General features: G+C 46.8%; 1 long non-coding RNA gene across 2 annotated transcripts in view; it reads right to left on the bottom strand.

The window, feature by feature from the left end:
- Nucleotides 1-21,457, bottom strand: part of LOC138526913 (uncharacterized) — a 43,369-nt gene that overhangs the window by 6,906 nt on the left and 15,006 nt on the right. Inside the window, exons 5-7 of one of the 2 annotated variants that reach the window (XR_011283772.1) lie at nt 6,328-6,426; nt 5,903-5,994; nt 165-351 (exon numbers count right to left, since the gene is read on the bottom strand). This is a non-coding gene — a long non-coding RNA (uncharacterized lncRNA). The remainder of the gene's footprint in view (nt 1-164; nt 352-5,902; nt 5,995-6,327; nt 6,427-21,457) is intronic. The other variant, XR_011283773.1, reaches the window with a different exon arrangement.

Below are 21,457 nucleotides of genomic sequence, written 5' to 3'. Positions count from 1 at the left end.
TGCTTTAGAGAGTTACTCTAGTGGAAATAGATGCTGTCAAAGAGTGGTGGGCATTGTGCAGAACTCATGTGTGAACAATGGAAATGCCTCCGCGTAGGGGCGTCAGATATACCCCCCTCCCCCAAATATCAAATAAATGGACAACAAAAAATAAATGTGCTTACCTGCTGACTGGAAAAGCACTACTGCTATGAAATCCTGTTCTTCACGTATTCCTCTTCTACTTTCATCAAGACCCTCTATTAGCCAGGAATTGCCAAAGGCTCAAATTCCCCATCCTTTTCAAATACACAGAGAATTGTCGGAATCAAAGAAAAGCAGATTAAAGAGTGCCATGATTTGAATTAATGCCTGAAAGAAGAAAAATATATATATTTTTTTAAAAAGTACATTTAGTATGCTCCAAGTATTTGTGAAACTTGTCTGTACCCAAAACCATTACATTTATAGAGGGCTTGCTATGGATGTTCCTGCGTCCCTATTTGTGAGTGAAGCATCTCTTGGTGCTTGGTAACATCCTCCAAGACTGTCGTGGCTTAACTGGTTGCATCTGCTTGCTAATACAATTAGAGGTGGGTGTTCTGGAGAGGCAATACGTTAACTGCAGAGCTCTTGTACCTAAAATGCTGCAGAGCCATTTTGTGTGTCCTTTAAAAGACAGCACCGGTTTCAATTTCTTAAATGTAAATATCAACCATAGAGAGTCCCAGCTAGTGGACAGCAACATGTACAGGAATTTATATGGACCGGCAATCAGAGGGTATGCAGGGACAGAACCCATGACCAAAGTGATCTTTACTGCAGGAACAAAAAGAAAATATTACACCTTAGCAGGCAAGCCTTTGCTAATTGGAGCTAGGTACTATCCTCCAGGAGGGTCAGAAGCCCCCCCCCCCTCCCAATAAGCTTCGCCAGTGTGGATAAATTATGCACTACAGCTGAATTAGTGCAGCGCTTATGATTAGTGGCAACATCCTGCAAAAAAGTAAACTAAGCCATGGGTATATTTTGCAGAGGCATGGTTTCTCACACACGCGCCACAGCCTGATACACATAGCTTATTACTTAGAGAATCGCGTGCAACTATTTGAGGAAGGCATGGACCTATTCATGTGCAACATTGTGAGTGCATTGGAGCAGCAACAGCGTTAAAGCCAGAGAGGGGCAGCCAGTAGGGGAATGTATCCCCTACTTGGCGATGGTTTGAAAGTAAATCAGACTGATCAGTAGAACATTTCATTGTGTGGAACTAGAAAGGGGAAGGGAAGGAATCACCCAACCCACGAAAAGGGGGCCTCTGTATGCTGAACAGCTAGGGTGCCTTAAGGCAGTGGTCTTCAAACTGGGAGGGCCCGCAGGATGCCTGGGGGTGGTGAAGCCCTTTAAAACAGGAGTATGGTGACTTTTTAATAGGGAATATAAGCATTTGTGGCTTGTGTGTGGGCAAGGGGCCCAGAAACTATATTTTTATTCAAGGGGGGAACTCAGCATAAAAAGGTTTGAAGACCACAAAGGGAATAAAGTGACCTCCAACTTTCAAATACCAAATACATTAACAGCACACCTTTCACGCCCAGGTCAGAAAACTCCTGCTACCGTGCAAGTCCTCTGTTACACAAGGCTTCTGAAAAATCCATAAAAGCAAGAAAATGGCACCAAGCTCCACAACATCGAACGAGAATGAACTGGTCCCATCAATAAAGACACACAAAATAAAACAAAGAACAAAAAAAAACAACACACATCCATCATGAAAAGCATTCACCTCAGATCATAAACAATGATCAAAAAAGAGATTTTCAAATGTTCTCTATGTGTTCTTTAAAATAAATGGCGTAAAAGCAATACAACAGCTCTGCCTCACGGGTATAGCATCCGTAACTTCCAGCAGCGAAAAAATAATATTCAAAAGCATTAAAATACTAAATTACAGTCTGAATGCCAGACAGTTTGCTTTTTATGGGGGCAGCTTTTACAGACCTTGTTAGGGTTGCCTTGAACTTGAGAACATAGTACCTGTCATGTACCCAGCTTGAACGAGGTGTAAAAGGAAGGGGGGGTGCAGGGGGTTGAAGCTTTCCATTAACGCAAATCTCTGCTCTCCATTAACGCAAATCTCTTTCAGTTGCTGGACAAAATGGATTCCACTTCAAGAGTGGCGTTCTGTGATTTTACTTTTTTTTTAGTTGGCTGGTGTTCAGTGACTTCAGTGAGTGAAAGCAATGATCAGGCCACAAGCAATGTTAAGAGAAATAAAAAGATGGGGGGCATCTGCCCACTGTTGGTTAGAGAATCCTTTTTCTACCTTCTTAATGAGAGCTTGGATGGCCAAAATCTGCAACCATTCTCTGTGCGCAGAAACACAACAGCAAATCTAATTTGGAGATTTCATAAGCCCAAAGGGCCCTCTGCCACCAGAAGCAGGAATCAAAGAGCGCATTCATTAGGGCATTTCAACCATCCCTGGCCTGCGACTACACCGCACGGTGTGAGCAGCACAGGCTGTACCACACAGCAGCTCAAACAGTCTGCTACACACTTCAAAACCAGCCTTCATGCCAGCCAAACAAAACTGTGCTCCTTGGCACCCTGCTTCAGAATTAAGCAATGTTGAAGATGCTGCAAAAGTCGCACACGCTTCCCATGTGCCACACATCAACAATCCTCACACAAGGGAAATCTATGCCAGTGGGCGTCTGAAGGTGCGGTCATGTGTACGAGTTGTATATGCACCATAACATACACGCAGCAACGTCGCACAAAAGGGCACCACAAACACATGGATAATGGACCACTTTAAAAAGTAAAAAAACAACCAGGGATTTTGCAAATGTTTGTTTGTTTCCGCTGTTCAAGACTGCACACGTGCACTGACCCCCAGGGACCAACCGGGGAGGGTTTAAGTGCTCTTCCAAACTAGCAATCAAAGTGTATGGTATGAACATATAACAGTGCCAGCAAGATAGCAATTAGGTTATTTGTCTTTCTAAAAAAAAAGAATGTTCTTGATAACAAGATAAGTCACTCTACAGCAGCGGTCTTCAAACTTTTCTGACACCCAACCCCGCCGCCACCTAAGAAAAATGTAGCTGGCTTGCACCCCCCTACACACATGTACACCCAAATGTTTATCGGTTGTGAAAGGTTTAAAAACCATTGCTTGCAAATAGATTAGAGGACAAATATTTGTAAACCCAGCATTCAAAATGTTTTGCTTCAATACAGAGGACGTGACTAAAAGTAGTGTTGGATATTTATTTCCCACAAAAGAAAACAGCCAATATTGCTGTTCTACAGTAATGTCTGACATGCAACTGATGTAACAATGTGTTTCTTAAGTACATTAACATTCTTCCACCTCCAGCTTTGACCGATATTTAGTCTTTAGGGCTGCAAGTGCTGAGAATCCAATCTCGCAAAGGTACGAAGTGCTGAAAGGTAACAGTACATTGACTGCACATTTGGATAAAGTTGGAAACTCTGCAGACACAGATTGCCAAATATCAGACCCAAGGACAATTTTAATGTATTGGCTCTCCAGTAGGCAGTCACTTAGAAGCTCCATTAGTTGCTCCTGGAGGTGTATTGGGAGGTGGGCCTCTACATTTGCTATGTGACGCTGAATCACCCAATCATTGACGTTACAATTGTCCTCTGGCATGTACTTTGAGACTGGTTCTGAGATGGTTTCCTATTAGTTCAGCAACACATGAAAGATCGACTCTGTCTCCTCAAGAGCATCTGCTAATAATGGAAACACATTGGTAATGTCGACATCAACCATCCACCTCCTAAGTTCCAGCTTCTTCTTGAATGCTGATATGTTTGCGTTCATATCAAATGATGTGGTGTCTGTGCCTTGCAGGGAGAGGTTTAGAACATTTTGCTTTTTAAAGAGGTCGCCAAAGTTAGCTAACAGTATAAGCCAGCGTGAATCACACAGACTCTTCTTTCGACTGGCTTAAACCCAGTAGAAAGTGTCTCACTTCGTTCCTGAGTTCATAAATGTGATTTAAAACGTTTTTCCTGGAGAGCCACCAGACCTCTGTGTGAAACAACAAAGCATCATATTCAGCTCAATTTCTGCACATAATGTGGCAGACAGCCGGGCACTTGTGGTGTGCATCTTAACAAAAATTACAATCTTTACAACAGAAGTCAGCACCTCTGAGTTCATTCCCCATATTGCACACTGGCAAAGCTTCCTGGTGTATTATGCAGTGTGTACAAAATCTATGTATAGCCACTGCCAACACTTTTACTTTTAAATCAGCTCTAGCAGCACACATTGAAGGAGTGCCATCCATGCAAATACCAACACATGCCTCCCACTTTAGGCAGTGGGAATTTGGAAGTCCACAATGTCAAAGACTCCCGTTGCAGTTGCTCTGCCCGGAGTTGGTCTACAAAATAGGAAATCCCCCAATATTTATTTTACATGGCAATAGCTCACTTAAGCAATCAAATGAGCTTCTTTTTAAATGTCAGTGGCCTCATTGTAGGGCAAACTTATGTTTCAAGCGGGATATCAATTCTGTACTTATATCAGAGGACAGGTCAGTGATGCAGCAGAAAATTGTGGTGTCAAACATAAGGATACTTTTGCATTTTTGTGCTGCACCGTCACCAAGCATTGCCCGGTCGACAGCAAAATTTTTTGGCAGAATCACTTTCTCAGCATCTGTAAGAGGCTTTTGTCCGGGTAGTACGCAATGTGGTAAGAAGCTTCCAAAGCATTTGCAGCTACTGAGGCCACATTTTTAACAGTGTCTTTTTGCTTTTTTATGACTTGCAGCTGCCGTACAAATAAATCTCTGGTCTTTTTTGCAAAATCGGCATGTTTTGTTTCCAAATGCTGCCTTAATTATATTGGCTTCAGGCTGTCATTTGCTGATGTAGCATCACAAATCACACACTGTGGCTTAACTTCTCCAGCAACTGTGATCCATGTGAACCCAAAGTCCAAATAAGAGACATCATATTTCCGTGTTTTTACATTTCTTTTGTCTGTTTCCACCTATCCTTCTGCTTTTCGTTTGAGATTCTTACCATCTTTGGGCACTAGGAAACAATCAGGTTCTATGCGATATTCCCACATTATAAATCCCAGCACAAAAAAAAGACTGATTTTTCCGGCCATTTTTGTGTTGGCTTTAAAATGCAGAAATGATCATATACTGCCCCCCTCCTTCACGACCCCAACCTCTCCCACTCATTAACTCGTTAATCAGGGAGGTTTAACCCCCTGAATCCCCACCTAACACCCTCTTCCTGCATCAACACACGCAGCCTCCCCACACATACCCACATAGACACACACACAGTCCAAAACTCACCTCTGCCTCACGCAATGACTCTGCTGTGGCTCACAGAGTCCGACAGCCCATGCGCACACTTGTGTGCAGCAAGGGTTTGACAAGTATGATAGTTCAATTTAGAAAGACCACTCTGTGCGGTCACGGAGCGGTCTTTCTAAATCAACCTTTTTCTCATCGGTACAGTGAAAAAGGTCTTTTTAGTTAGTACCAACGATCCATCTAAAAAATGTGCCCAAATCTGTGAGAACATTGCAAACCTCCACTTTGCTGTATGTCACGTTAAAATGCCAAAAAAAATTCTAAATGGCAAACACCACATGCACAGATTCTAAACCAACCATGTGAAAAGCTTGTGGGGTAAATGGGTCAGAAATACTGGTTGGATTAAAAAACTACATTGATACAAGTCTCAGAAGACTACCTGTTCACATAGTGAAGCTTGATTTTATTTTTTTAAGTGTGGTCCTGGACTGGCCACAGATTGGCTGTGAAAACCACACCTGGATGCACATTGCACAGGGCCGATATATAATCCTTCAGCACTTTTACTCAACTATTGGTACATAGGGAAAAGAAATCCTTACCTGCCTGCGTGACTGGGTCAAGTGCTTCACTGGATTTGTCTTGCTGGGACACAGGTGGTTAGGTTGATCCACTGACGCTTGAAGCGATGCTGCTGCAATGAAAACGAACAGTTAGTCAAGGATACATGGGTCTACCGGAGACTTCCGAATTAAGATTAGGTGAGCAGCGGATAAAATCAGCTCTTGGGTGTTAGGCATCAGCTACTAAGCAGGACCTAACGTTGGGAAACCAAGAGAGAGTAAACAGTGCACTGTAAATTCAACTCCCACATGAGACGTGAACTTTCATTACCGCCCCAAACAAGACATAAGAACAGTCTCAAAAATAGCTTTGAAATCCCTGATTGTGACTCCACACTATACCTTTAAAATTGCCCCACCTTTAACCACAGCAAAATACAGTTTTTAAAAAAAGGCATCCTTACCTTCGGCAAGTTCTACTACAGATGTCAGGATTTTTTATGGTGCCACTGCTGCTGGGGACTTTGCTGTCCTAGATGGGATGATAGAGCCAATTTGTGTTCCTGCAATTGAAAAAATATTATAGACATCCTCCCCCAAACACAAAAGGGACCTAGTGTGCAGAATCCTACCAGGAAATCTCCAAAGTTCCCTATAAGACAGTCCACCACAGCTCGCAGAGAGAACATATAGCAGTCAGAGCACATACCTGAAAATGTGACTCGTACTCACAGTCACAGTGACAAAAAAAAGATAGAAAGAGAGCATCAGCTTGTTATATTTTACCCTTTCTATTGCTTGCCTAGAATAGTTGAGAAGTCCAACCTGCTCGCATTCCAATCATTCATCTACATATCTAACATAGAATCCACCACAGTAGTGCTTAACCCACCAAGCTAGCTTTTGGAAACATCGAGTAATAGCCCATTAGCTTTTACTGCAGATCGGTGACAGAGCTGAATTAGCAGCAGACTCTGCCGTGGCTGCCGTGCCAGACACAAGGATCCCTGGCTTCTCTGCAACATATGGTGCCCCATGCAGGTGAAGGCATGGCACCCACGGCAGAAAGATATACATGAATTCCACTTTAAAACACTACTATGACAGTGATGCACCCAAAGTACTGTTGGTAATGCAGTGATTATTTTGTACATCAAGGGATGAATAGACTTGTTTTATAGTAGATGGCTACCGGGGTATCTCAGCCGGTTGACAGACCGTTGCTGAGATGTAATATTTATGCAAAACTAGTTAATAAAATGACGTTTTAAAAATTACTTACAAAAAAGGAAGCTCTATAAAGGCCAGGAGATGGGTTGGGCAAAGGCTTGCGTTTTCTGCCTCTGTAGTGAAAATCAAAAGTCGGTACCCATGAACCAGTTTAATTTCCTAATAACTGCTGTCAGCAAAACGAAGCATTAATTTGTGATTAACCAGTTTGACAAACAGAAGAAAACAAACGGGATGAGCAAACAAAGACAGGAAATGCGCGAGTGACGGATGGGCAAAGGAGCACAGGGAAGATTAGGTCACTGAGCCCCCAGCTTCCCTCAGCAAAGCTGGGTGCTTGGTAAAGCCAGGTCAGGGCTGAGGCAGGTTGGGTCCCGAGATCCTGCCAGACATCCAATGCCGGATCTCAGACCCGGCCAGAGCGGCCCATGGACCACAGGTGTGATGAGGCAGAGGGGCAGCCAAAGCAGGGAGACCAGTACTTCTTTTGATATCTGGCTCCCCCAAAGCAGATTGCTGGAGCCCAGCTATCTGCTGTGGGGGAGGCAGATATCATACAACACCAGCTATATATTTATTGCTGTATTTATACAGCGCTTACACACAGGTGGAGTGCTTCAAAGAGCTTCAAGGTGGGAAGGGGACAAGGGAATACAGTAATCATTTTTAGGCCTTGAAGTTTCCGAATGATCTAAACAGAAAACTAGCATACTAGGCCTGACAGCATTTCTCTGAGTGCAAGTGCATGAAGTGTTACAGTTTCAACCCAGCTAGGGTGGGAGGACAGAAAAAAAGAAGGGTTGGGGGGCGAACAGGACAGACAAACTTAGAAGTCCTAGTACATTTAGGTAGCACATGAGTACAGAAAGAGGTGCGGGGGACAGGGGGGAACACATACGTCCAGTCCAACAGGGCTCTGGGTTAAGTGCAGAGAGGTTGCCTCGCTCATAGAGCGTAAGCAGAAAGTGCAGTAATGGTGAATATAGGTCAGTGGGACGGAGGCAAGTACAAAGACTGGGATGGGGCCTGGGACCTGTAAGGCTCTGGAGGTGAACCAGGCCACCAGTCAGCAAAAACTGAACAGAGTAAGGGAGGAGAAGGAGGGTAGAGGGAGAGAGAAGGGGGAAGAGAAGACAAAGGTCTTGAGGAGTTTCCAGAACTAAGGTGCTCCGGCTCAAGATGGAGAGAGGCAGGGAGGCTGTTCCAGAGGGAGTCCTGCAGAGGATAAAGATCTACCCCCGAATCTCTGTATGTGAAAGCGGCTAACCCGCAGAGAGTTGGAGGACGACGAGCGCAGGACGATAGAGGGAGAGTATTTAGGAAGAGAATGTTGTAGATAGTGTGGGCCCCAGCCCCAGAAAACCTTGTGGATTATGAAGAGGGTCTTGAACCTGATCCTTGCATCCACAGGGAGCCAGTGGAGGGATTTAAGTGCCGGAGAGATGCGGTCCCTGGGTTTGAGGCGGAGGATAAGTGTTGCGGTTCTGTTCTGGATGAGTTGTAGAGGACGGAGAGTAGAAGTAGGGAGGTTGAGAAAGAGGCTGTTGCAATAGTCCAGCCTGGAGAGAACCAGGGCTCCTGAGGTAGTGAGCCGCTGGGGGAAAGTGAGGAAGGGTAGAATACCTCTGAGAAGGTGCAGTTGGTAGTGGAACTTTTTGGAGATGTCTGAGATGTGCAAAGTGAGGAGAGAGTGGAGTCAAAGATGACAGCACACTTTTTGCCTCATTGGTCGGCGAGTGTGCAGGGCCAAAGAAGGCCAGCCAGTGAGAAAGTGGGAAAGCGGAAAGCAGGGGTCCCAATGAGGACAATCTCGGTCTTACTGGCATTCAGTTCAGGCAGAGATCGTTAGCAGCACACCAAGATTGAATTGTGGATAGACAGTCAGGGATGTGCTAGGAGTAGGCTGAGGTAGCCTAAAAGAGAGCTGCATGTCATCCGCATAACACTAAAAAATAGAGGTAAAGGTAGAGGTCCTGTGGGTCAAGGGGGGCATGTAGATATTGAAGAACCAGGGGGACAAGTCATCGGGTATGTCTGGGGAGAGGGAGGAGAGAAGAGGGGGGGGAAGGGTGGGGGTAGCCGAGTGGGGCCCAAGAGATGTTGGCGCAGGACAGGGAGCGGAAGAGTGTGAGGACAGGATGTCTGGTATTTTGGTGGTGAAATGTGCATCCAGAACTGAGCAAAGGGCCCTGGTGGGTCCAGTAGAGGATGCAACTACAGTAGGGTTGGCCAGCTCCCTGCAGACTTTTAAAAGTTTGTCCGTGTTGTTAGATGCCGCAGATACGGGCTTGAATGTAGACTGGACTGGATGCAGTCTATACTGCCTTTGAAGAAGGCGGCAGGCCAGTTTGTCAGAGGGTGTGCCTGAAGATCCCCATTTCCATTCCGCTGCTTTGTACTTGCGTTTAAGGGCAGCCAGATCGGCATCGTACCAGGAGTTGCACTTTTTGGCAGGCTTCAGTCGGACCCTCATGACAGGGGCAAGAATATCAAGTGTTGGAGATGAAACAGTGAACATTAGAGAGGGCTGTGTCAGGGTGGGAGTCAGCCGCAGTAGGTGTAAGCAAAGGCAGCCACTGACACTTTTCATGGGTCGGATGACCTCGAAGGCAGGAGTGGTGTAGTGTGTGCCATTGCAAAAGGAGAAGAGAGCAGAGCATGACCAGTCCAGAGGAATAGAGAGTGGGATGTCTGTGGAGATTAGAGCATCCTTCTGTCCCCTGCTCACCTCCTTTCCCCATGCCTCCGCCTTCGTGGGTCCACAGGGGGAGAGGGGAGCAGATGGACTGGGAAAGGCCTGAATGCTCACTTCTCGGCACCCCCTCCAACCATGGTGTGGGAGGGGGGACGATCCAAGAAGCAGCATCTCTTACCGGGCAAGAAGACGCTGGCGGCACCAGCAAGAAGCAACAATGCAGCCTGGACGCACAATCCAAATGCAGGAATGCGCACGTCCAGGCTGCGTTTATTTCCTGTTTCATGGCCCCACCCCCATCACGTTGCACTGACTGAGCATAGGCATGGTGGGCCAATGGCTGACCATGCACAGTTAAGGGAGGCAAAAAAAAAGAAAAAGGTTTTGCTTCTCTTTTCTTGCCGTCCTGGATCACGCTTCCCCCGGGTGGTGTGGGGGGTGCACCCCACCAATTGAAGATCTCTGCCAACAGTATGGCTAGTTTTGAGGCAAAATACTCAATTGTTATCTTATCTTGCTGGCAAGACTACATAGGAGTCTTTTCAGTGTAGAACGGCATAGTATACATGAACATGCAGGCATCTAGCCAGTGAGACAACAAAGGGAAATTAAGGAACTCTGTCCTATACAAAGGAAGAAATGCTGGAGGGGGGGATCCAGGAAGACATCTTGTGGTCAAACCTGCCTAGTCTCTGGGTGAAGCCTGGAGACTCAGGGTTTCCACGCTCTCCTCCGGGTCTCCAGGGAAGAGCATGGAGTCTCTCGGTGTCTGGCTGTTTGAAGTCAGGCACCTTCATTCTGTAACATCGGAGGGCGGATGTGTTGTGCAGCCTCTTATCACATGAAAGACAAGGTTACAAGTTAATTGTGAGGAAGGGCGCTTTGCCACCAGCTCACTTTGCATGACAGTGTGCTGGAGGCAAAATGCCCTTTATTTACCATCGCCATGGACAGCAAGGGGGGTGGCCGGTGTGCAAAGGCTAGCCTTCAAATTCCACATGACAAAGGATTCGAGCAATTGACACCCTCAGCTTCTCCTTGCTAAGGAGTATTGGAAAACTCTTCACTTTGTGGTTTCATGTAAAGGCAGTGTTGTACCGGAGTACAGAATAAGGATGCAACACCAGTTTAGAGAGCTCCGTCCCTTTATTACCTCCTTTAGCAAATACAAATCTCAACTACCCCCTTCCTCGTTTGGCTCCGCCCCTTTCCTCCTCCCACTTCCCGCTCTGGTTTCCCCGGCTCCTATTAAAGGCACAGTAGTCTCCAACACCACCCCTGGACTTATGTTCAGAGTTCTGGTCTAGCATGATGATGACCCGCTGGGGGCGTCACCCTTCTTCTGCAGTGCTTCTGTCAGCTCTCCCTTCCCTCTGCTCGTTTCCGTTCTCTCTCTCTCTCTCTCTCTAGCTGGGGAACCCATGGGATGTCATGGGGCTCAGGCCATTCTGGTTTCGGGTCTGCAATTGGTGTGGTCTCCTCTTCTCGTCTGATGAAGTGATTGAACTGCGAGGCATTCCTGGTGACCTCATGTTGTGCATTTTGGACTGTTACCAAGGTCCTCTTGAGGGCCATTACAGTGAGGGGTTTCAGTGAGTAGCGGTTATCTGATTTCCTGGTCATTGGTGGTCTTACTAGCACCTACTCGCCGACCACAAATTCCTTGGGCGCTGCTCTCTGTCGAAGGTCAGTGTCTTGTTTGGCGTGCTCTGTTATTACTCACCACCTTAGTAGTTTTCAGTACCGCAAGAACTACGGGAGTCTCCGGAAGCTGGAAGTAGGACTGTAGATACGGTTGGTTGGAGTTTGGAAAATGGGAGGACCCCTGCGATCACTGGTGGTTGATATGCTACTGTAATATATCCTGCACCCTAACACAAGGTTTGTCTGGGAACCAAAACTCCAAAGTCCCCAATGAATGTTTGTGGGGAAGGTGGGTTGACAAACCTTGAGTAGAGACGCTGGTGGTTGGTTTTAACCACTGAATAGGATCATTGAATTTTTTACTTCTTGGTTGTTGAAAGAATTGAGCAACTCTGGATTTGTTTGTTGTTGTGTAAGTTTAATGTTGTTTACAAGAATAAACCAGAAGGCATAGCAGAAGTGCTAGGTGCATGTGAGAGGGGAGCCAACACGTGTTTGACCGTAGTCTTCTTCAAGTCGTGGGTCATGATAAGCGGTCCTGTTTAAGGGATTTCCTCACCTGGTGAGTACATCAATGTTCCTTCTAGGCGGCGGGCTGAGTAGCCAATCTGTACAAGCTGGATAGCCATTCCGTGGTACTTACTTTGCTAGTAGAGGAAGAGTTCTTCCTATTAATGTACCCCGCTGATTGTTAAGATGCGTACAACCAGAGGAATTAATCAATTGGAAGATACGGGAACACACCACTCGAGAACTGCCAGCTGTAATATAGGGGGAAAAACAGCGTTGTTAGTAACATAGACCACAAATTCCCCCCTAACAGCAGAAAAGGGTAGGAATGAGCTAATCTCTACAGTGAGTATGGTTTACTCCAGATCGAGCCAGAAATGCGTGTGGTATGGAGCAGCAGGGGTCCCTTTGTGTTCCCAATTCAACCAGGGATACCCAAGGAGACAGGAGTTTATTTAGGAAGACAGAATGCTGGTAGGATCAGTATAATAAAGAAGGTACCGAGGATGAGAACTTACCAAGCGTGGATCAGCCATGAAGCAATGCAGTTCGGAAGTCCAAATAATCCAAGACAGAACGTACGAAAAGGGAAGAAAGTGGTTAGTGGGACCTGTCCCAAAGGCACAAGGACGTTTGAGCGTACGAGAGATGGTGCAGTACAGCAAGCGTCACAGTAAAGGTAATAGAAAACATGTAACAATGCTGAGAAATCTGCACTGATGCGTGATGATCAGCAGAGCGTCTCTGATGGAGTGTCGTGAAGGAAAACAGCAGCACAGGAATCCAAGGGACAGAAGCAGTTGTCAAATGTGCGGGCAGTAATGAGGCAGAAACGCCAAGCGAAAACAATCGGGGGTTGTAGCAGCAGTCGGCATTGATCAGGCAGTGGGAAGCAGGGCGTGAGGCAAAAAGCAGTCGGGAAAACACCAGGGTCAAAAAGGTCCAGGAATGAAGCAGGGGGCGGGTCAGCAACGTAGTATGCAGCAGAAACAAGGAAGGCATGGAGTCAAGGAACAATTCTAATCAGTAGCGCTGAGTTGGCGGCGAAGATAATACTTATTTCTTAACTCACGTAACGTCCTATGCGTCATGTGTAACGCTCACCTGATTCCCACGGAGGCGCAGGTCTGGCTTCGAGTGCTGGTGTTTCTTCAATGGTGAAGCGCAGGACTCTGAAGATGGACAGGAAGGGCCCCTCTACTCTGGCTCGCAGGAATATTCCCCTGTGCGTGAAAAGGGAGTATTACCTACTGACTGAGTTATGCTCAAGCCTCCCACTCTCTTCCAACCCTCCACGATACCCTTCCACGATTCCCCGTGAAGTCTCACCTTAGGGTCAGGAAGGATGAGCTCTCCATCCTGCTTCTGATGCAGGGGCGCGTTGAAACCCAGTTACTTCACTGGATTGAGGATTGATGGGAGTTCAGGTAAGCTTGACTATTCAGGTAAGGCGCTGTAAAAGTTCTGCTGCAAGTTCAAAAGTCCAAGCTTAATAATAATGTTCATTGTCTTGTTGCAGCAAGCGCTAATGCTTATGTCTTTTTCCCCTTAGGGGCCGGGGTTCGGAATGCCGGAGATATGGCGCCGACCTGAAGTGAAACGTGCAGTTCCAGTAAATGACAGGTAAGTTCTGGATGAGCGCTCGGGTAATGTCTTTGCATTCGCTCATTCAATGTCTTTGTCTTCTTTCCCCATAGGGGCCGGGGTCCGGAAAATGCCTGGAAGCGGCAAGACCCGAAATGAAATGGGAATGACCCAACAGGTAAGTCTTAGAAGGAAACTGAGCTTTTCCTATTCCTTTCCTTCTCTCACCTTGTTCTTGTCTTTTTCTATCTAGGCTCTGGGAAGTGGCTGTGGATCCGGATGATCGCTGCTGAAGATGGAGGCGTCCAGGATAGGTGAGTGAAATGCAGCGCTGCAGCGATCGTAGCAAAATGCTTTTAAAAATGATGTCTTCCTTTTCAGGATCGTCGGTGTGATGTCTCCGTGGTGCTGATTTAGCAGGTAAGGTCTTTTGTCTCCCTTTGCAGGTGACCCAGGATACTGACAGGCGTGGCTGAGGTCCAGATGCAGGAGCTGACACGGGGAGCTGACACGGTGAGCGTCCAGCTGCGAGGAGCAGAACAACGCGAAGCGCGAGTTGCTGATCGGGTGTGGTTTAAATAGCTTTGGAAGAAGTTCCAAGTGTGAATCCTTCCACCGAACCCTTCCACCGATCAGGTATGTATCCTTCCCCGACCGCACCCGGGTGGAAAGTAGTCCCACAGGTAAAGTAGTTCCATTCAGGCCTCAAGAGGGCCTGGATGTATCAGCATGGTCTGCATCAGGTAAGTGCACATTAAAACACTTGAACACATGTCTAGCTTTATGAGCCTGGACAGGGGTCCAACATGAGCCTGGCGCCTAAGGCGCCAGGACTGCGTCCAAAGGGCCCCAGCTTGGGCCCGCTGGCACTCCCCTGGGGGAAATGATGCCTGCCTCTGGGGTTGCTGGGTCGGACCTGGCTCCTTGGAGGTAGGCATCATGACACATGTGACCACGAGGGCCGGTCTTCCCATTGGATGCCGTATGCACTGCTACGTGTATGCAGAGGCTTCCAACGTCGCCATTGCAACCTCCACAGCAGGAGGGGTTGTCCTCCCTGTATACGTATGGAATGCTTGGAATGCTTGGCAGAGGAGTGGAGCTGAGGAGCCATATACAAAGAACCTTTCCCAGTATGTGGAGACTGCACAGTGAGGTTATGTAAAACCCTGGGCTTACGCTTATGTGGACTCCTGACACACTCCTGCCACTCTGCGTCTCTCGTCATGATCTCCTTGCTCGGTTCTGCTGGGTCGGTCGAGTTTCTCACCAACCTGGTCTGTACCTCGTAGCTCATCATTAGCTCGGCTGCTGTCCTGCCAGTTGCCTCATGGGGGTGGGCGGTGTCCCAGAGCATCCTGCACAGTGCTTGGTGGGGGTTCACTGCTTTGACATGGGCCGTTTGGATGGTCTTTTTAATAGATGCCATAAACCATTCTGCCATCCCGTTTGCTTGTGGCCATCTGGGGGTGATCTGATGCTGGAACACCATGTGTTTTGCAAAGGTGGCAAAGCCGTGGCTGTTGAAATTTGTTGGATTTGATCATGCAGGGTATTCCCCATTCCCTGTGGATATGCCGTTGTGCCCAGATTCTTGATGATAAGGAATCTTAAGTGTTCGTCGATGAACACTAGCAAGTTGTCTCCTGTGTCCATTGGACCAACAATGGCCACTCAGTCCCATAGTCGGTTTGGAATTTGTGTGGGTTGTAGTGTTATGGCCGATTCCTCTATTGCACTGGCACTGGCAAGGCAGTCAGTTTCATACCCACTCTTCTACAAGGGTGTCCATGAAAGGGAACCAGACGTGGCACGTCAGCTATTTTTTCATGTTGCCTGCCCCTCTGTGTCCTTCATGAGCTGCTTTGATCACTTCTGCTCTGAGTGTAGGAGGGATTACTAACTTGCATCCTCTAGTAGTATGGAGTTGTCCTTGTTGGCAAGTTTGGTGTGAATTCTGGCCAGCCTCTCAATTTCCTGTCTGCTAGTGCCTGGGTGGCTTACAAGCTGCCACCTATAGCCTCTCCATTTGTTGCTGGTGGTCAGTCCTATGGTCAACAACATGGGCGCGTCGGCTGCTGATGCGGAGGCCACTGTTTCAAGCGAGAGTGCCGGCGGTAGCGCATTCATTGTGACATAGTTGAGGTATTCAGTGTCTCCTGTCCTTGTTGCTTGGTTTCCTGTGGGGTGTCGTGAAATGTAGTGTGCAGTGTTCTGGACCCCCACCCAGGTCTGTGGATGATTGAGTAGTCATATTCTTGGAGCCGTATGCCCCACCCTCAATCCTCTGTGGCATTTTGGTCCTGGGATTTCCGAAAATTGAGAGGAGGGCTTAATGGTCAGTGATTAAGGTGAACTTCTTCCCTATGACGAAGTCGTGGAAATGTTCACATGCCCAGACTGCCGCTAGGCTCTCCTTTTCAGCCTGCAAATAAGCTGTTTCTGTGGGCGAGAGGGCTCTGCTCGCGTATGCTACCATGTGTCTAGGGTGTGTGTGTTCTCCACTGGTTTGGACGAGGATGGAGCCAAGTCCAACCAGGCTGGCATCCACTATTAGTTCTGTGTGCCAGGTGGGATCAAAGTAGGCAAGTCCTTTGGCTTCGGCCAGCGCCTCCTTCACGTTACCAAATGCGCCCTGGCATTAATCAGTCCATTGGAATATCATGTCTTTCTGTAGGAGGCGTCGTAGGGGCTCTGTGCGAGTCACGTAACGAGGGATGTATCGAGCACAGTAGCCCACCATTCCGAGGAACAGCCATACATCGCCACCTGTTGTGGTGCTTGTAGATTGGTGATGGTACTCACTTTGTCAGGGTCTGGTGTCATCCCCGCATCTGAGAAGACATGACCAAAGAATCTTAGCCGCTTCTTGTTAAACCTGCATTTCTCTATGTTTAGTGCAAGTCCAGCGCTCTGTAATACCTTGCACGTGAGCAGTAGCACGGTGTCATGTGCTTCCTGTGTGGCCCCAAAGACCAAGATGTCATTGCTGTAGTTCAGTGCAGATTTGATCGGGTGACTTGCCGGATGGCCTCCTGAAAGGTCTCTGAAGCTGAGGAGGTGCCAAAATGTAGACATCGGTAACGGAAAAGGTCTTTGTGGGTTGAGAACGTGGTGATCACCCGTGACTCCGGGTGCAGTTCTAGCTGGTGGTACCCCTGGACAAAATGTGGTTGCCCTGTTTAGCTGCACTATCATGTCTTCAATGCACGGGCCGGGGTGACGCTCTCGTTGTATGGCGTTGTTGGCCATTCTCATTATTGATGCATAGACGTATGCATCCGCTTCCTTAGGGACCATCACGAGTGGGGAAACCCACGGGGTGGGTCCAATGGCTGGTTCGATGATGCCTTTTTTCAGTAACTGGCCAGCTGCTGCAATACTGCTCTTTGGAGGTGACACCCCACTATCCTGGGGTGCTGGAGGACAGGTTGTATTCTCTCATCGATGTGCAGTTTTTATAGAACATTCTTAAAGGAATAGTGCGCTCAAAAATATTATTGACCCGAGGGTTCGGGCATGTGTTTTTAAGCAAACGTTGATCGATTGTACAAACATTTCCTATGCACCTTACCGTAGTTTTCCTCTTTGGTACACATGCGAAATCAGGCAGCAGGGCGCGGCCATCTTGTGATATTCTTATCCGTTGCCACATCGCCCAAGGTGGACTGACCTGGCGGCACTAAATCATATCCCCCGCCCAAGGCTGACATTACCGAACCTAGTGATATTCTCTGCCTATCTCCATGACGTTACTGGGCAGCGTAGCCAAACGCGCCCAGTCATAACCTACGTGACGCAGAACCTGGAAATCAACACACATCATCTCACAACACAGCGCGTCACAATTCGGAATATAAAACTATACTTTAAAAAGGAAATAGCAAAACTGTACAATCAGTAAAGTACTTTTATTTCACAATAGAGAACATCCGGCGATTGCCATATTCAATCAAATAGGTACATTTTTTCTTTGTTCTCGATCCTCAAATGTTTATCGTGATTCACGCAGTGTTCCTTTTGGGTATAAGAAGCGCATTGGACACACCGTGCATCGCAAGGCTTGGGCATCAGCTTGGCGCTAGGCCACTGAAAACGATGTCAAGTTGCTCCTTATCGCTGGTCCCACATAAGGGCATATCAGCCCGTGGCGATCGTCCCAAAAAAGCGTCACTGTGATCCAGGCATTCAACTGTATCTGCAGCTGCCGGTTAAAAAACCTGTCTGTTGGTATCTGGAATCGTTGACAACCGTAGAAAGACAGGATGCAGCTGTTTGAAAAACATAACAGAAATGTGTCTCAGTAGCCGATCTTTATTACACTTTATCATTTTACCCATTAATTCGGCCCTTGTTAAAACTAATGATGAACACAGACGTGAAACAACGGGAACACAGAGAAAACAACGTGGACAGTAGTCTACAATTTGCTTCAGAGGTTAGTGCTATGGAGTATGTTCAGCTCGAAATGGGATGCGGAAGATGACGCTACAATTCGAAGAACACATAAACGGCATTTTAATTAAATATTAGCATTGAACGTGGGGAAACCAAGGGGTGGACATCAAATGCATCTCGATGCTGGACTGGCTATGTGCTCGGGACAAAGACAAGTACACACACAGGTTGTATTTGCGTTTCATTGCAGTATGCTACAAAGAACAACCCAGTACAATGTAAGCCAGCAATAACGGTCGGCTAATGATAAGTTGACTCGTTGGTCTATAAAATCGTTGAAAGTAAAATTTACATTATATTCGGCATTTCCATTCTCTTGGCATAACGCAGAGACTCTGTTCAGATCAACGATTTTTCATTAAATGAAATTACATGTTCCTTTGTCCAGTTTTGGAATGGTGAACCTTATCATATTTGACGTTACTACACCCCTCCCTTCGTTCATTCCTTTCGGAACCATCCATTACTCTCAAGGTCGAAAAAGAATTGAATCTTGTGCGATGCGTGGGCTAGCTCAGCTCACCAGCAAAATATTCAAAGCTGCTGAGCTTCTCTCAGTATGGGAGCCAATAACCCTTCAGACCATAGTGGCATTAGAATTTTTTTTCTGCCATCCACCAATGGCGCTCGAAATTTCAAAGTGTTTTACTTGGTTCCTCTGGAGAACTTCGCACTCTCCCAGCGACTCCCAGAGCCAGCCCACACCACCTGTCAGCTCAGCCCGTCTCGTGTTCACACGGCAAATCAAGTACACATTTTTCGCAAGGAGCAAGTCTCGAGCCCTGACAAAATGTGCTTGTACGATCATGTCTGAGCAAGCCCTGCTGTAACCCCCTCCTGCCAGGCCACAGTCCCCTGAACCCATGACCATAGTTAGATATTAGAGGCCTATAAATTGCACACATGTGTTTGTACTATCCCACTTTGGGTCACTAGCGAGGTGAAGGGTGTGGGGGTCTTTCCCCTGAGACAACCAGCACAGGTCGGTATTGATAGCTCACAGGTCTGGCACATAAGAGCTAGAAAAGGGGTGGAGTGACACTTGTTTAGGGCAGAATATACTGTGACTGGGGTCTTGTTTTATTGGGAGGCACTCTGGGGTGGTCAGCAAGGAAGGGTCACACATCTGGTACATGAAAATAATAGCTTTAGAGGGGCACAAGTTTGAACAAACAGTCATTTTCCAGCAGCGAGAGCGAGAGGTACAGGAGAACAATTGTTGAGATGGATGAATAACTACAAGTCATTGTTTGGCCCTGACACACACAGGACAGTGATCTCGGAGGAAGATTTAAATTAATACATTTTTAGTTTGCAACATCTTGTCTCTGCACATTCATGAGAAAGGGACTTGTGAGGCACAGGAGGAAAAATGTGGGGGCTGTCAGTGCTCGCTGTTCGCGGCACTGCTGAGGGGTAGGCTAAACTTTGCAATGACAGAATGCGGCCTAGTCCAAAGTTGGAGTCGAGGTTACACAAAATGGAGTCCAAGTGTATCTAGCAATAGCCCCACCTCTGCTTATGTCAGGGCCTTCTTTCCCATGGCAGCAGAAGGGCAAAGGACGCATCCCCCATGAGTGCAAGTGCAGGGTGTCACTTTTGCGTATAATGTATGGGGGCCGGGGGCTCAACCGACCCACTCCTTCCTTACATTAGCAACGACCCCCAACACATACCCCCATGAATATATTGGTCAGAGTGCAGCTATTTCTCACCAACAACCCACTTTGATGCGCAGTTTTGCTCAGTCAGTAGTTCTTGCATGCCGAGTATCTTATCTAGCCTAGGTCTCATCCCTTTTGTGAGACGAGTAGTTATTCAGCTACTTGAGCAACTGTTTGGTAAGGCAACTGCAGAACACCAAAGTAGCTTTCATACTGTTATTCATCTGGCCCTCCAAAGATCAAGGTAGGTCCCACAGTAGCTCAACGAAACTGGGAAGTGTGAAAGCACAGCATTACATTGTATGGCATTCGTAAAAATGGTACTTGTTGAAAACAAATTGACAAAGAGGATAGATTTCAAAAGACAAATTGGATGCTTTATTTGGACACTTCATATAAACATTGTTGATCAAAAATACAGATGGTAATCATTTGTACCTGCAAGTGAACTGTTCCAGAGCTCTGCTTTAGGTGGACAGGGGCCGTTGGCAATGTTTTGTGGCAATGTATGTGTCCTCGGAACAACATTGCGCGCGATTCCGTGAGTATGTATCTCCAAGACAGTCGTAATAAGATCTTTCACAAAATCGAATTCCATTTCCTCATATATTGGCTTGACCACCCATTTTTTGCATCTTTTCGTAAAGGTCATTGAGTAGCGAAGCATCCCAAAGTTTCCTGCAGGCCTCAATTTTTCATGCCCTACATTCTCATTATGCACTAATACCGCTAGTAATGTCCTAAATTGCATCCCTTCTATGCTGAAATGCAATCTCTTTTGCCTGTACTTTAGGCACATATTGTGGAACACCTCCAAATCTCCCATGTGACAGAATTCTGTGAGTCCCTTCAGATCTCTTGATAGAGTTTTATCAAACACAATCTTCTCAAGAGCTTTGTGTGGAGGTGAAGATGGAATCAACCACTTCTTCTTCCGTTCCTGCTCCGGTGACAAAGGGCCAATGTTGGTTTTCTGTCCAAGAGTGAACGTTGGAACAGTGGTGCATTAGTGACTGGCATTTTTCTAGCAGAATTTCCACAGACCCATCACAAGTTTTGGAGCTCCACCAAAGATGGTTGCCGAAAGATTGGGACCACTGTAAAATATTTTCAGAATCTTTTTTTCCCCTGCAGCTGAGATTGTTTTATTGATTGATTTGGCAACGTGCCATACATCAAATTGATGGCGAATATTTTGAAACTGCTCTCATTGTCTTAGCTATTGAAATGTGTCTGTCTGTGGCTATGAGGTCGATTTGCATTCCCCTCGATTGGAGATCTTCCAGGGATTTTTTCAAAACCAAGTTTCTCCATGGCCACTGAGGATTTACATTCGGACACCTGCACGACCACCGAACTCACAATTCTTTTAGTTTCCATGTCCTGAAAGTGATATGGGCAGTACTTTTCTGAAAATCTGGGGCTATCACACTGTCCCACGCCAGCTAGCCTGAACCGTTTTTGGGAGAATGTACTTTGAATAGACATTTGTTCAATTTTCCAAGCTTCACTAATAGCAGGGAATAGATATTCATGTTGATATTTGTAGTACTGCATTTTAGAAAGGAACCGGAGTCCCACAAATTGACAAAAACTGGACAAATGACTGAAACTAGAGCCACTGAAAAGTAAAGCAGCTGCACACAGTAGATTTCCAGCTGGCAGTTTCCCCAGTATCAGTTGAGCGGACCATGAACATTTTGCATGCAGCATTTCACAGGTGGCTCGTATTTTGAGATTACTGGCTTGTGATACACGAGTCACATTCACCAATGGCTTCCTGCATACTTCCCCTCTCACTGGATGCAC

The sequence above is a fragment of the Ambystoma mexicanum genome, chromosome 14 (assembly GCF_040938575.1).
Source record: "Ambystoma mexicanum isolate Mex_15411 chromosome 14, UKY_AmexF1_1, whole genome shotgun sequence".
Taxonomy (NCBI): Eukaryota; Metazoa; Chordata; class Amphibia; order Caudata; family Ambystomatidae; genus Ambystoma; species Ambystoma mexicanum.
Note: the sequence above shows the minus strand (reverse complement) of the source record. Positions and strands in the feature narration are given on the sequence as shown.